Source organism: Astyanax mexicanus, chromosome 20 (assembly GCF_023375975.1).
Source record: "Astyanax mexicanus isolate ESR-SI-001 chromosome 20, AstMex3_surface, whole genome shotgun sequence".
Lineage (NCBI taxonomy): Eukaryota > Metazoa > Chordata > Actinopteri > Characiformes > Acestrorhamphidae > Astyanax > Astyanax mexicanus.
In genome coordinates, this window is record NC_064427.1 from 5,670,221 (window position 1) to 5,683,083 (window position 12,863).

General features: G+C 40.0%; 1 protein-coding gene across 8 annotated transcripts in view; it reads right to left on the reverse strand.

Annotated features, from left to right (window-relative positions):
- The window catches only part of msi2a (musashi RNA-binding protein 2a), a 281,548-nt gene that overhangs the window by 94,155 nt on the left and 174,530 nt on the right, over window positions 1–12,863 (reverse strand). The window lies entirely within an intron of this gene.

Consider the following 12,863-nt stretch of genomic DNA (forward strand, 5'->3'; position numbering starts at 1 on the left):
GGGAACGGAAGAGAGAGAGAAGCACACAGCGAGAGAGGGATGTTAATGTAGGAGGAAAGAAAGAAAAAGAGGGAAGTTTGCAGAAGTTTGATGGATGGAGGGAGCAGGGAGGGATCACCGGTTGGACTCCTCCGAGAGCCGAGCTGCAGAAAGACACAATCCTCAGGAGCAATGTAGGGGGCCAAGCACATCCCCTGAGTGGAGGAGAGGTATTTGGCCCCCCACCCCGGTGCTGGAGACAGTGCGGGATGGAGAGGTCAGGGAGGTGAAATAAAAAAGAGAGAGGGAAATGTAGAATTAGAGAAGAATGAGGAAGAAGTCCCCTGCTGTCTCTAAACATGGCAGATGCTCCAGATCTCTCTCAAATGAATTCAGCTCAGATATAAAGAGCCACTACAGAGCGCTTCCATAGGGAGAGTTTACTGGAGGCCTTATACATCCCATTCACTCTAATGAGGCAATCCTGCTGCTACTATTACCACTACTACTGCTCATACCATTTCTACTGCTGATTTCTACTTCTACTAATACTTCTACTACTATGGCTACTACTGCTACTTCTACTGCTACTCCAACTAATGATACAGTTTCATCTACTACTAATGCTGATACTGCTACCTCTACCAAAACTACTTGTACTACTACAGTTTGAGTAGTAATACTGCTAAAACGGCAATGTCTACTGCTACTTCTACTACTGCTGATATCAATATTACTAATGCTGCATGTATAGGTACTCCTATTTCTACTGCTGCTATTATTGCTTTTGTTCATACTACTTATACTGTTATTAACAATACTGCTACTTGTACTACTACTGCTGCTAATATCATTACTTCCACGACTTGTTAAAATACAGCTACTCCTATTTCTACTGCTTCTATTACTGCTACTACTACTTCTACTCCTGCTAATTCCACTACTAAAAAAACTAATCCTATTTCTACTGCTGCTATTATTGCTAACGCTATTATTGCTGATATTATTTCTACTGCTACTACTTCCACTACTAATAAAACTAATCCTAATTCTACTACTACTATTACTGCTACTACTGATACTACCTCTACTGCTACTACTGATACAACTACTTCTAATAATGCTTCTACTGCTATTTCTTCTACTGCTGATTCTGCTACCTCTACTACTATGGGTTGTAGAGCAGTGGAACTGTGCAGTGTTCTCTGAAGTGATGATGAAGTTTCATTTAATAAACTGAGGATGAGCTGGTGGCAGAAATGTTAATCCAACCTCAGTACCTGGTCTTACTCATGGTCCATTTATCTGGTATCTGGTGTATAGCCTTCCTAGAAGATTAGGCACAGGAGCATTTTCACCATGAATACCCTTAGAGAAATGCTGGTGCCCACACCTGTACATTTAATACAACACACTGTCTTTCTTTCATTTATGTTTTAAAGGTAAATCCTACCAGCTGGCATAAAATACAGCTGTAGTGTGTGTGTGTGTGAGTATGTTTGTGTGTGTGTTCGTTTCTCTGTGAGCCAAGGCAAGCCCTGAAGGAAGACACTGAAGGAACTCCTGAGCAGAGATATGAAGGGCTCACACACGCAAGCCAACAGCAGTCAAGAGGCAAGAAACGTGGACCCTTCTTGCTTTCAAAGCGCGCCAAACACACACACATACACACACACACACACACACTCCTTCGTTCTCCCTGCCACTTATCAAAGTGTCCCTGTGATCCGCTGAAAGCTCGAAGGAACTCACCCAACACAGCTATAACTCACATTTTTCCAGCGCCAAAGATCAGATAGAGCCGGAAAAACACACACCGCGCTCTTGGCAGCACGCTAACACACACCCCATGGAGGAACAGAGAGCGAGGGAGCGAGGGAGGGAGTAAGTGAAAGTGAGAGAGAGCTAAACTGATCCTTTTGCTCAAATAGATCCCTAGAAATCAGGCCCAAAGTGGAAGACTCAGGAATGTCAACACATTCCTTTAAATAAATACTTAACACAGCTTAACTACCTAAATTAAACATACCTGAATGTGTGGATGTGTTTCACTGCCTTATTTCAACAACATATAGATTCTTTACATTTAAATAACAGCTGCAGAATCATGCTGATAAGTGTATGTAACATATAACGCCGCCATTCCCACATGGGCCAGAATGCTGCTACTGCATTATGTAACTTTGGTGGTGCGTGAACTCTACGGACTTCTCACCACAATTATTTAAATATGCATAACCCGAGTTATATATTACTATACAATCCTGTAATATTACTCTAATGCCTCACTCTACATTTCACTTTTAGAGATGAAAGAAATATGTGAAATATATTTCATTTTTCAAATATGTGAAAACAGCAAGACTGGCAGCATAAAGCACTCAGAGCAGATTTCAACACTCACTTTAATGGGGTTCTGCTGACATTAGCAAGGCCCATACTATCACCTATTAATTGAATAGGGAACTGCAGGGTTCTGTGATCTCATGCAAATATGCAGCAACTTATTCACAGCAAACTATTGATCACGTGATCTCACCAGATAGGAGGATTGGCTAAATCGTCATCTGATCACATATTTAGGCTTAAAATTGACAGCTGATTGATCTGTCCATAGTTGTACAAACTGCAGAGATACACACTAAAGGTGTAAATGAATTAAATCTAGGACAGCTACCAACATCCTTACAGACATCTACTGAGTACCTCACGCAACATCAAAAAGTTAAAAACATTAAAAACGCTTCATCAGTATAAGAATATGATTACATTCAGCCTCACAAGGGAATCAGTGAAACCAAAGGCAGTGAATAGAGCTTCAAACACCAATAATAGGGAATTTATACCACTCCAGTAGATTCATAATGACATTAGGCTCCTGTGCATCCCAATGCAATAGCTAAAAGCTATGCTTTCTTGGGGAGATTTACAGCACAATGTGAGTTAGAATGGGTGTCATACAGTCGATATGTATAGTGCTTAATGCTATGTACAGTATTAAAGCATTCTTAAGCCCTTCGCCCACCCCCTTAGTCATGGCCATGGTTAAAATGTAATGCTTATAGCAGAGGTGTGTGTCTCTCTCCATCCAGAAGAGAGATGGAGAGAACAATCACACCACTTATTAGCCTCAGTCAGAGTGAATCAATTTCAGAGCCAGATTAACATTCATGGATCTGTAGTGCGCTTGATATGGAAAAGAGAGAGAGAGAGAGAAATAGAGAGAGAAAGAGAGATAGAAAGAGAGAGAAATGAGATCAGGGAGGAACGTCCTTGACATTCCAGGTGAGGAGCGTTTATGGGAGGGGGGGGGGGGGGGTTGAGGGAACCTAAGTTTCACAAACAATTTTCATTTAACACATAAAGCGCGCACACACACACACACACACACACACACAAATGCCCAGCAAACAGGCCTGTCAGGCACAATGAAGCCAACGACACATGGATGACAGACAGATTCAGGAAGGGGAAGAAAGAGCCAATTGGACTCAATTAGCAACGGGGCAATCACCATGCCAACGGGCGAGGGGTCCATCTCTGACTGGCAACCGGTCAGGACGTCCCACCGCTGCAAAGCAACGATAATACACAAACAAAGAGCAACAGAAGAGTGGCAGAGAGAGAGAGAGAGAGAGAGAGAGAGAGAGAGAGAGAGAGAGTAGGAGAGAGAGTGAGATACGGAGAAACAAAAGCAGTGAAATAGAGTGAGATACAATGAGAGAAAGACAGAGAGAGAAAAAAGAAAGGGAGAAAGACAGAGAGAAAGTGAGAGATGTAGAGAGTGAGAGTGAGATTCAATAAGACAGAGGAAATGGATGAGATCAAGAGAAATACAGATGAACAGAGGAAAGGTTAAATAAAGGTAATTTCAACTGAGAAGGAACAATAGGAAGAGAGAGGAGAGCAAAGAAGAAAACAGAGATCAGAAGAGACAGAAGAGAGAGGTAGAGTGAGACTGAAAAGTTGGGAAAATAAAAAGAGAGAGAAAGATAGAGAAAGAGAGAGAGTGGGGGGAGATGGTTATGGGGGGGTATCAGTTTAATAATGGATGCAGTAATCTTAACCCTGGTCATTACCCAGAGTTGACCGCTCTCAGACATGTGTGTGTTTGTATGTGTGTGTGTGTGTGTGTGTTTGTGTGTGTGTGTGTGTGTGTATGTGTGTGTGTTCCCTCACCAGCAACTAGTTATTACCTCCTCCATTATTCATCAAAACCATTTCCACAACAAGCAGCTCCAAAATCCACCTTTAGACCCTTCAGTCACCCAAACCCAAGCTCACACCCACACACACACACACACACACACACACACACACACACTCATCATACAACAAACACAGAGGAACCCAAGCACTGAGCCTCTGTGTTCTACCACTGTGTTCAAGTGTGTGGTAACAGTGCTGTGTAATTGGTGAATGGAGAATTGTCATCATGACATTGTGAGTTTCATTGATACACACATCCATCAGACCATCAGGGCTGTGATGACTGAGCAGATCCACCCACATTCCCCCCACCCTGCTGCAGTGACATCATCACAGTGGGGAGAAACGCACTGGTGTAAAAAAAAAAACAAAAAACAAAAAAAAAAAACTTTACTTTGATCTAACCACCCAGTTAAAAGGGGATGTTATAAGAACGTTTGGCAACATTTTAAAAAGGTTTCAGGAAGGTTAGCCTGTAATGTTACAGAAGTAATGCTCTGAAAACGTGTGAAATTATTAGAACTTTTCTCACAAAACGTTCCCAGCTAGATGATACTAACATTATGGAAACGTTAAAAGTAACATTCCAAAAACTAAAAATTAAACCATTGCAAAACATAAAAAAAAAAATTACATAAAAATGTTTTTTTTTTAAAAACATCCAGAAAACCTGACAGATTGAACACGAGAGTGTTAACTGTAACATTCAGAAAACGTTTTACTAATCCAAAATGATAAGCTGAGCATCTCCAGCTCAGAACCCTGCAGAACCTGCAGTGACTTTAATGCTCCAATGGCCACACTTACAATATATTACAATTAGATTTAAAGTAGAATAAACTTAAACATATTAAAATTTATATGAATGTATATATACATATATACGTATATAAAAAGGTTTTTGTCTACGAGAATTTATGAGGATTTAAATATAGAATGGGAATGTTCACCTGAGCCCACCACGGACCACCGCTTTCATTCTTGTGTAAACTGAGAAACTATTAAAAGCTGAATTAACAAGGGTGTGCAAATAATATTCAGGCGTCCCAATATTTGTAGAACACCCATAAAAGGAGACATGGAGGCTTTTACTGTGGAGGTGCAGCGGTTGTGGCGGGGTGGGGTGTGTGGGGAGGACAAGGTGTTTTGTAGGAGAAGATCGCTTGTAAAAGAACAGCCATATCAGAAGGTTCTTTCTGATATGATAGATGATAATAATAATAATAATAATAATAATAATAATAATAATAATAAAAATTCAGGTGAAAAGGTGTACATGATGAGGGATGAATAGGGCTGTGTATTGGCAAGGACTCTGCAATACAATAGATATTACAACACAGGGGTTATGATTTAATATATCAATATATATCACAATTCAGCACCCTCCATAACTATTGGAACCCTTAGTTACAATGTGTTAAAAGCCTTAAAATAAATTACATTTTTATTGCTGATGCATAATCTCACTGAAAATGGGATGTCACTCAAGATGGGTCTTTCAGCAAGATAATGACCCTAAACATGTGGCCAAATCTATTTAAAAAGGGTTCACAAGGCACAGAATCAAGCTCCACTTATGGCCATCTCAGTCCCCAGACCTCAACCCAATAGAAAAGCTGTGGTGTGAGCTGAAGAAGAGAGTGTATAGGAGAAGACCCAGGATTAAGAGAGGGTTGTCCATCTTGTTAGGAGTTATAGGAGAAGATTAAGTGCTGTCTTATTGGCACAAAGTACTAACACCAGGGGTGCCAATAATTGTGGCACACATGATTTTATTTAACAAATGCACTTCTTACTGTGTTTTTTCCCACCAAATAAAGGCACCCGAATTAAAGCTTAAATTGTTCTTTTTTTTGCACTGCTATCATATTATTTAAAAAAAATGATCAAAAGCCAAAGAATACTTTTTAACTATATTTATGAAGGGCACTGTATATTGTGATACTATAAGCAATGCAAAATATTGTGATTGTTTAAATCAAGTTTTAAGAAAACTAATTTTATAAAAAACAATCTATCAATATTTATACATTCTGAGTAAAAAAGTAAGAAACATATTCCAAAACATACTCTTGCAATACTTCTATACACATTAAAAATAAAGAGACAAAGAAAGAAAAAAAAATGAAAGGGACATACAGAGAGAGAGAGAGAAAGACAGGGGAGGCAGATGGAGGGCACAGTGCATCTTTTCTTCCCTTTTCTTTTTTTATTTTCTCTCACTCCCTCTCTCTCTCTCTCTCTCTCTCTCTCTCTCTCTCTCTCTCTCTCTCCGGGCTGCTGGCACTACACAGCTGTTAATGATGCTGGCTGCATTAGATATTTATAAAGCTCGGCCCGCGAAGCTGCCAGCGCCTGTTTAATAAGAAAACATCTCTCCACTGACTAAACGCACATTTCCAAACCTAATGTTTACCATCGCCTCAGCAAACCCCAGCGCCAGAGGGGCTTACACACCATTCCAGCAGGAGGCTGGGGTCCGGGGCACGGACAGGAGGCCTTTCTGTCCCTCAATCTCTCTCTCTCTCTCTCTCTCTCTCTCTCTCTCTCTCTCTTCCTCTCTCTCTCACACACAGACACACTTTTTTCTACCTGCCTCTTTCAACACTGTTAACCAGACCCCTAGAACCCAGGTGTTTACAGAATTGTTTTAATTAACTTAATAATAATTTTTAAAAAATCAGTCCCACTATTATCCTCTCACTGCTCGTTCAACTCACCTCTGCTAAGGTGTTTTAGAAAGATTCTGGTGATATACAGGAGCTATGATTCAGTATTACCCGTATATACTGTTATACTGTAAGCATGCTGGTACACAGCAAAAACAGGAGAGTTAAAATTTCTGAGTTAACTCATTCAGATTTAAATGGTGTCAGTGTTGGAGTTATTTGACAGAGTTGAATATTTTAGAGTTAATCCCACTAAACCCAATTAATACTGATCAACTCCACAGAGATTTCATTAAACATAGCCTATTATAGCACGTTATTTGCATAATGGGTGTGTCCCCCAGATCCTAACATACCATCAGTGTGAAATCTTGTCCACCAGGGCTACCTTCCATTGGGTATTGTGTTATGTTTTGTTTAATGGTTGTTTGTCTAGCCAATACATTGTAGGCTATAAGAGCAAGTTACCACTCTTTGTACAGTAAATTGTGATAAAGTGTTGGTAATGCACTAAGAAATACAATGGAAAATTACACGCTAATCTGTCCTGAATAATAATTAAATAATAAAAAGTCATATCAATTGACTTATCTTCTTCTCATTTATAATTTTTTAAAACTTTTTTCAGTGTTAGTGTAACAATTTAGTAAGTTAAAGAAATACAAATGTGAGTTAGAAAGGAACTCTGGCAAGGTGTTAAATGTTTAACTATTTTGAAAGTGTTGATTTACCTCCAAAGAGAGTGGAGCTATATAAACCCTGGAAAAGAGAACTATGAATAAAATCAACTATGTGGGAGTTAATTTAACACATGCCTTTTTGCTGTGTATATATATAACATTTCTGTGATTCTGTGAGCAGTACTGCTGAAGTTTTTAAACACTGTGTCCACTACTCAATGTCCACTCCATTCGATACTTCTAACTTAAAGGCTCCACCGTAGATGTATAGTTGAGATGTCGTAAAGTTAAATATTTTTGGTTAAATGTCTTAAAAAGGTTAAAAACCCTGTTCTAGTTTTTCACCAGTGTGGTCACAGGATGTTCCCCACACATTTTTCTGGCTGGTCGACTATTTAATTCTGCAGTTACATTGAAGTGTTTCTGATCCACTCAGACCAGCACAGCACACACTAATACCATGCTTATTAGTGTCCCACCAAGCCAATAATAGCTAGTCTATGGTGGTCTCTCTATTGGGGTCCTGACCATTGAAGAAAGGATTGAAAGGAGGATAATAAAGTATGATTCTAACGAAATTCTGTACTCAAACCGACTGTTTAATAACGCTCACCTGTTTTTTCTGTGAACTGTTCCTTTAACAAAGAGAACACTGACAATGCAGCCCTACCGAAATCCCAGGAACACACAGGAAACCAGCCCCCACCAGTTACGACACGTTACAGTGGCAAAAAGCATTGGGCCATTTCCTATACCACCCACATCTCCTGCCACCCAGTGGGCACTGGTGCATGGCATCCACTGCTGCGCTCAGCTGGGCACAACTGCAATTAAACACCATAACATGAAGGAGCAGCACTACATCGCCTGTGTGCTGATGCAGCGGCACACTTAACACAATCACACTCACGGGAATAACAGCGATCTGTACACACTCCTACACTCACGCGCTTTCAGACTGTGACATCAACACACCAGATAAGTGCTGCTTTTCCACAGATGGATGGACTGATCAATGGACAGACTGACAGATGCTGCAGAGAGTAGACAGGAACTGTTTTATGGCTTAAATGTATATTTTTTACATGTATGAAAATAAATACGTCTGATTTAAACATGCATTGTTTAATATCACTCAAGAGATTATACCTTACATCCTTGCCAAGCCGTCTGCAGAGGTAACTCTGTATTATCAATGGTACCACTTTAAAATAAGACTACCTTTACAAAGGGTTTATAAATGGTTTACAATTAGTTTATTAATGGTTACTAATTAGGTTGTAAATGCCTTACAAATCCTTAATAACCAGTTATAACACCTATAATACCTAGTAAGGGCAACAAAATAGATGGCTGTGGGTTCACTATTTGGCAAACAACAGGTCATTGTTGCCTGTTTCTATGTATATGTGTTATAACTGATTATTAATTATTTTTAAGGCTTTTACAACCTAATTAGTAACCAATAATAAACTAATTGTAAACCATTTACAAACCCTTTATAAAGGTAATCTTATTTTAAAGTGGTACCTTATCAATTTATAATTTACACACCGCAGTCTTTTGACCTTTGCCATGTCAGTGTATACTCTATTGAGAATTATTTAAAATCATTATCCTGATATTCAACATTTTGCACCATCTTACTCTCATATCAAAAATAGAGAACATGAAAAAAGGACCAGGAATTTATTTAATATTTAGCTTGTTTAGAGTTTCATAATTTTTAATAAAGTTTTAGATAAAGAATTAAACATCCAATAGAATCTTTTTTTAGATTCTATTTTGATTTAAACATAAAATTTAATGTATGTATGAACAACCCATTTTTCTCAGTATGCACTGTAATTCTTTTTTTTCCAATTTTGATTTCTGTATCGAAAATGAAATTATCCACTGATTCTGCAGGAAATGGTGATCCTGAAGTGACACAGTTAAAGTGTAATATTAAATCAAGCTGTGTGTTTCTTCCTGTGGGGGTAATGGAGTGTTTGAGTAGCCTACCTTAAGATCTACAGTGAATTATTTTAGCTAATGATATTGGGCAATACTCAACATCAGTTTTGGTATCAGTATCAATGCCAGAAAAGTGAAACGGTGCCGTCTTTACGTTTACCTGTACAAATACAGGGATAACGGAGTGCTTTTAACCAAGCTATACAGCTTGACAGTACACACACACACACACACACACACACACACACACACACACACACGCGCGCGCGCGCGCGTACACACACAGAGGTCAGTATCTGGTGTGGACTCAGCAGTCTACTCTGGCCTCAATCTCTGCTGAAGCTGAAGGTGTTCTAAAGCCTGTGGTATTAAGCGGCAGGACAGTGATGAGTGTGAGATCGGCCTGGCCCGTATCTTTCCAACCGCAGGACACGGCTCGGGGACACAGGGGCTGGGGGGGCTATTAAAAGGTCAGAGGTCACTCAACTCGATTTGATGACAATTTGGCAGCAGGGGTTTCATTTCCTGCACAGACAATCCACACATAGCCGCAGGGGCTGGACGGCTGCTTTCCCCAGCTTTTTATTATTGTTATTTTTTTAATCGGTTCATCCACTGCTCTGGTACCGGAAAAAATATAGTGCGCACACAGACAAACACATCCTACACAACTAAACATACATGTTTTATGTTTTAATGAGCTACAACATTAAGAACACTCACAGTTGCAATGTACTATCATGTAACAGTGGTGCATAAGAGGTCTGAGATATACTGTACCAGTTAAAAGTTTGCTTTATTTATTTCTTTATTTATTTTCTACATTGTAGATTAATATTAAAGACATGAAAATAACTAAGAGACACATATAAAATTATGTAGCAAACTGTAAAGAAGTGTTTGTCTCCCACAATCCCCTGAGCTAATGTTTTTTTTTTCTTACACTATCTGAATTTTGAATTCATTAGAAGGGGTGCCCACAATCATTGGGACATATAACGTATAACGTATGTAAGATAAAAACAGTTTCAGTCTTTCAGTTGATGCTGGTTTCCGTATTCATAGTGTTGGATGTGGGCGCAGAGGGTAGCGTGAAGACCTGAGGCACTTTAATGTCAAATGACTAGATTGGAAAGGTTTGTGGTGTTCTCCTGGTCATCTGTGGTTCAAGTAGGGACATAACAAGGTCCAGAGACTAAAGCTATTCCACCTGGACCCTTGATATACCCTTGTCCACCATCAACCAACATTGTTCACCAACAGTGGACAGGCAAACAGCGGAAATCGATCATGGTGTGGGTGAAGAGGGTGTTCTGGTCTGATAAGTTTTGTACAAGCATCTAGATGTGGGTCATAAAACCAGTACTGAAACAGGGTATGACAGACTTTCATAAATATCATATTTTCCCCCAATGTAAAACAACTTTTACCATGCGAAGAAGCATCTAAACATTCATATAGTTCTAAAAACAGCCAGTAATTTACGTAGCAGTGCTGCCTTTACCTAAACTACCCATGAAAAGTCCCTCCCCTTTTCTTAGGAGTGCACTGTAAGGCGTATCAGAAGCACAATATGCTATTTTGTCCATATCTTTCCGGCTTAACACACACACACACACACACACACACACAGATAAGTGAGAGAAAATGTGAAAGTAACTTAGGCTAGCGTTTGTGTGTGTGGGGGTAAATTTGTCCTTCATGCCTGTGCAGAGGAGATGAGGAGGGCAGGCATGACTAAATTCGGTTTTTAATGGCATTGCGCTCCAACTCCTTATCTGATTAGGATCGGAAAGTGGCTGAGCTCTCTCTCTCTCACCACCCCCCTCCCCTCTTTCTCTCTCTCTCTCTCTCTCTCCTCTACATTTCACTGCTGACATAAGAAAACCTCTTAACTCATAACATTTTTTGCAATATGTTGCAGATGCTGTTTACCCTTTACACTGTATTTAGACATGTGAAGACTAGCAGATTTATAGTGATGAATCTAAAATAAAATAAAAAATCTACTCATTCACAGGCAAAGTTTATTAGATCATGGCTTTAGTGTTATTTTTACACATTGGTGTATATTGTTAGAAATCATTAAATCAGACAGTCACACAAAAATACTAGTTGAATGAACCTTATTGTAAAGGCCTGGGTAATAAACTGAAATAGGTATAATACACCCAATCTACTATATCGTTGCTAGGGAGTTGCTATGGTAGTCCATGTAGTTGGTATGGGGCTGTTAAAGTGTTGCTAGGTGTTTGCTTGGTGGTTGTCATGGTGTGTTGAAGTGGTTATAGTGGCACAGGACTGGTACAGGACTGAAAAAAAGTGTTGCTAGTTGGTTTCACTAGTGGTGCTAGTTAGTTAATTGGTTGATTTTTATGGTAATGCTTATATATGCATTGTATATTAGGTGGTTATTATAGTTGGTTATGCGTATTGTTATGCTTAGTGGTTGCTTAGGTGTTGGTGGGCAGTTGCAAAAGTATCCCAGGTGGTTGCTGTGGTGCTGACAAGTGGTTACTATGGTATCCCAAAACGGCAGCTAGGGTGTTGTTGAGTTGGTTGTGCTTATAATTGTTATGCTTAGTTGTTGCTCAAGGTGATGCATGACAGTCGCTAGGCAGTTGTAATGGTTTGCCAGGTGTTTGCTGTGGTGCTGACAAGTGGTTAATATGGTAACCCAGGTGGCTGCTAGGGTGTTGTCAAATGGTTGCTGTAATATTCCATGTGGTTGTTGTCCTTTATCTCAGAAGTACCACTGGATGAGCAGGAGTTCACAAATTCCAGACCACAGTGTACACTAAAATTGCGTCTGTTGTTGGGTGGTGTCTGCGTTAAATTCCATCACTCTCATACTCTCTCTCTCTCTCTCTCTCTCTCTCTCTCTCTCACACACAAACACACACACACACACACACGCACACACACACACACACAAGCACACACAGGCACACACAGGCACACTTTCCCCTGGCAGCCGGCTGATGAGCTGAGCGGTGATTAAGAGTGAGTGAACACATCATTTCCTTTGTCATTGTGATGAGGCCTGGGAGAAAAGCCCTCAGGTGGGGGAGCAGAGCAAGAGAGAGCGAGAGACACAGAGAGAAGCAGGGAGAATGAGGGAGAGAGAGAAACAGAATGCATATGATTACTCCTGCCATTTAAATGACATTCACAATAATCGCTGATATCAGGTTAGAAAGGAAATACCGCAGAGAGTTTCCCGTAACTAACGGCGACGACGTGGGAAGTGCCGGAATTTCGCCTTCCACCTAATTCCATTTACTGAGAGAGTCGTGCCTGAGTGGACAGGGCGGGCCTCTGGGAAATTACCCACAATTCCCTCTCCCAGTGCCAACCGCGCACACCC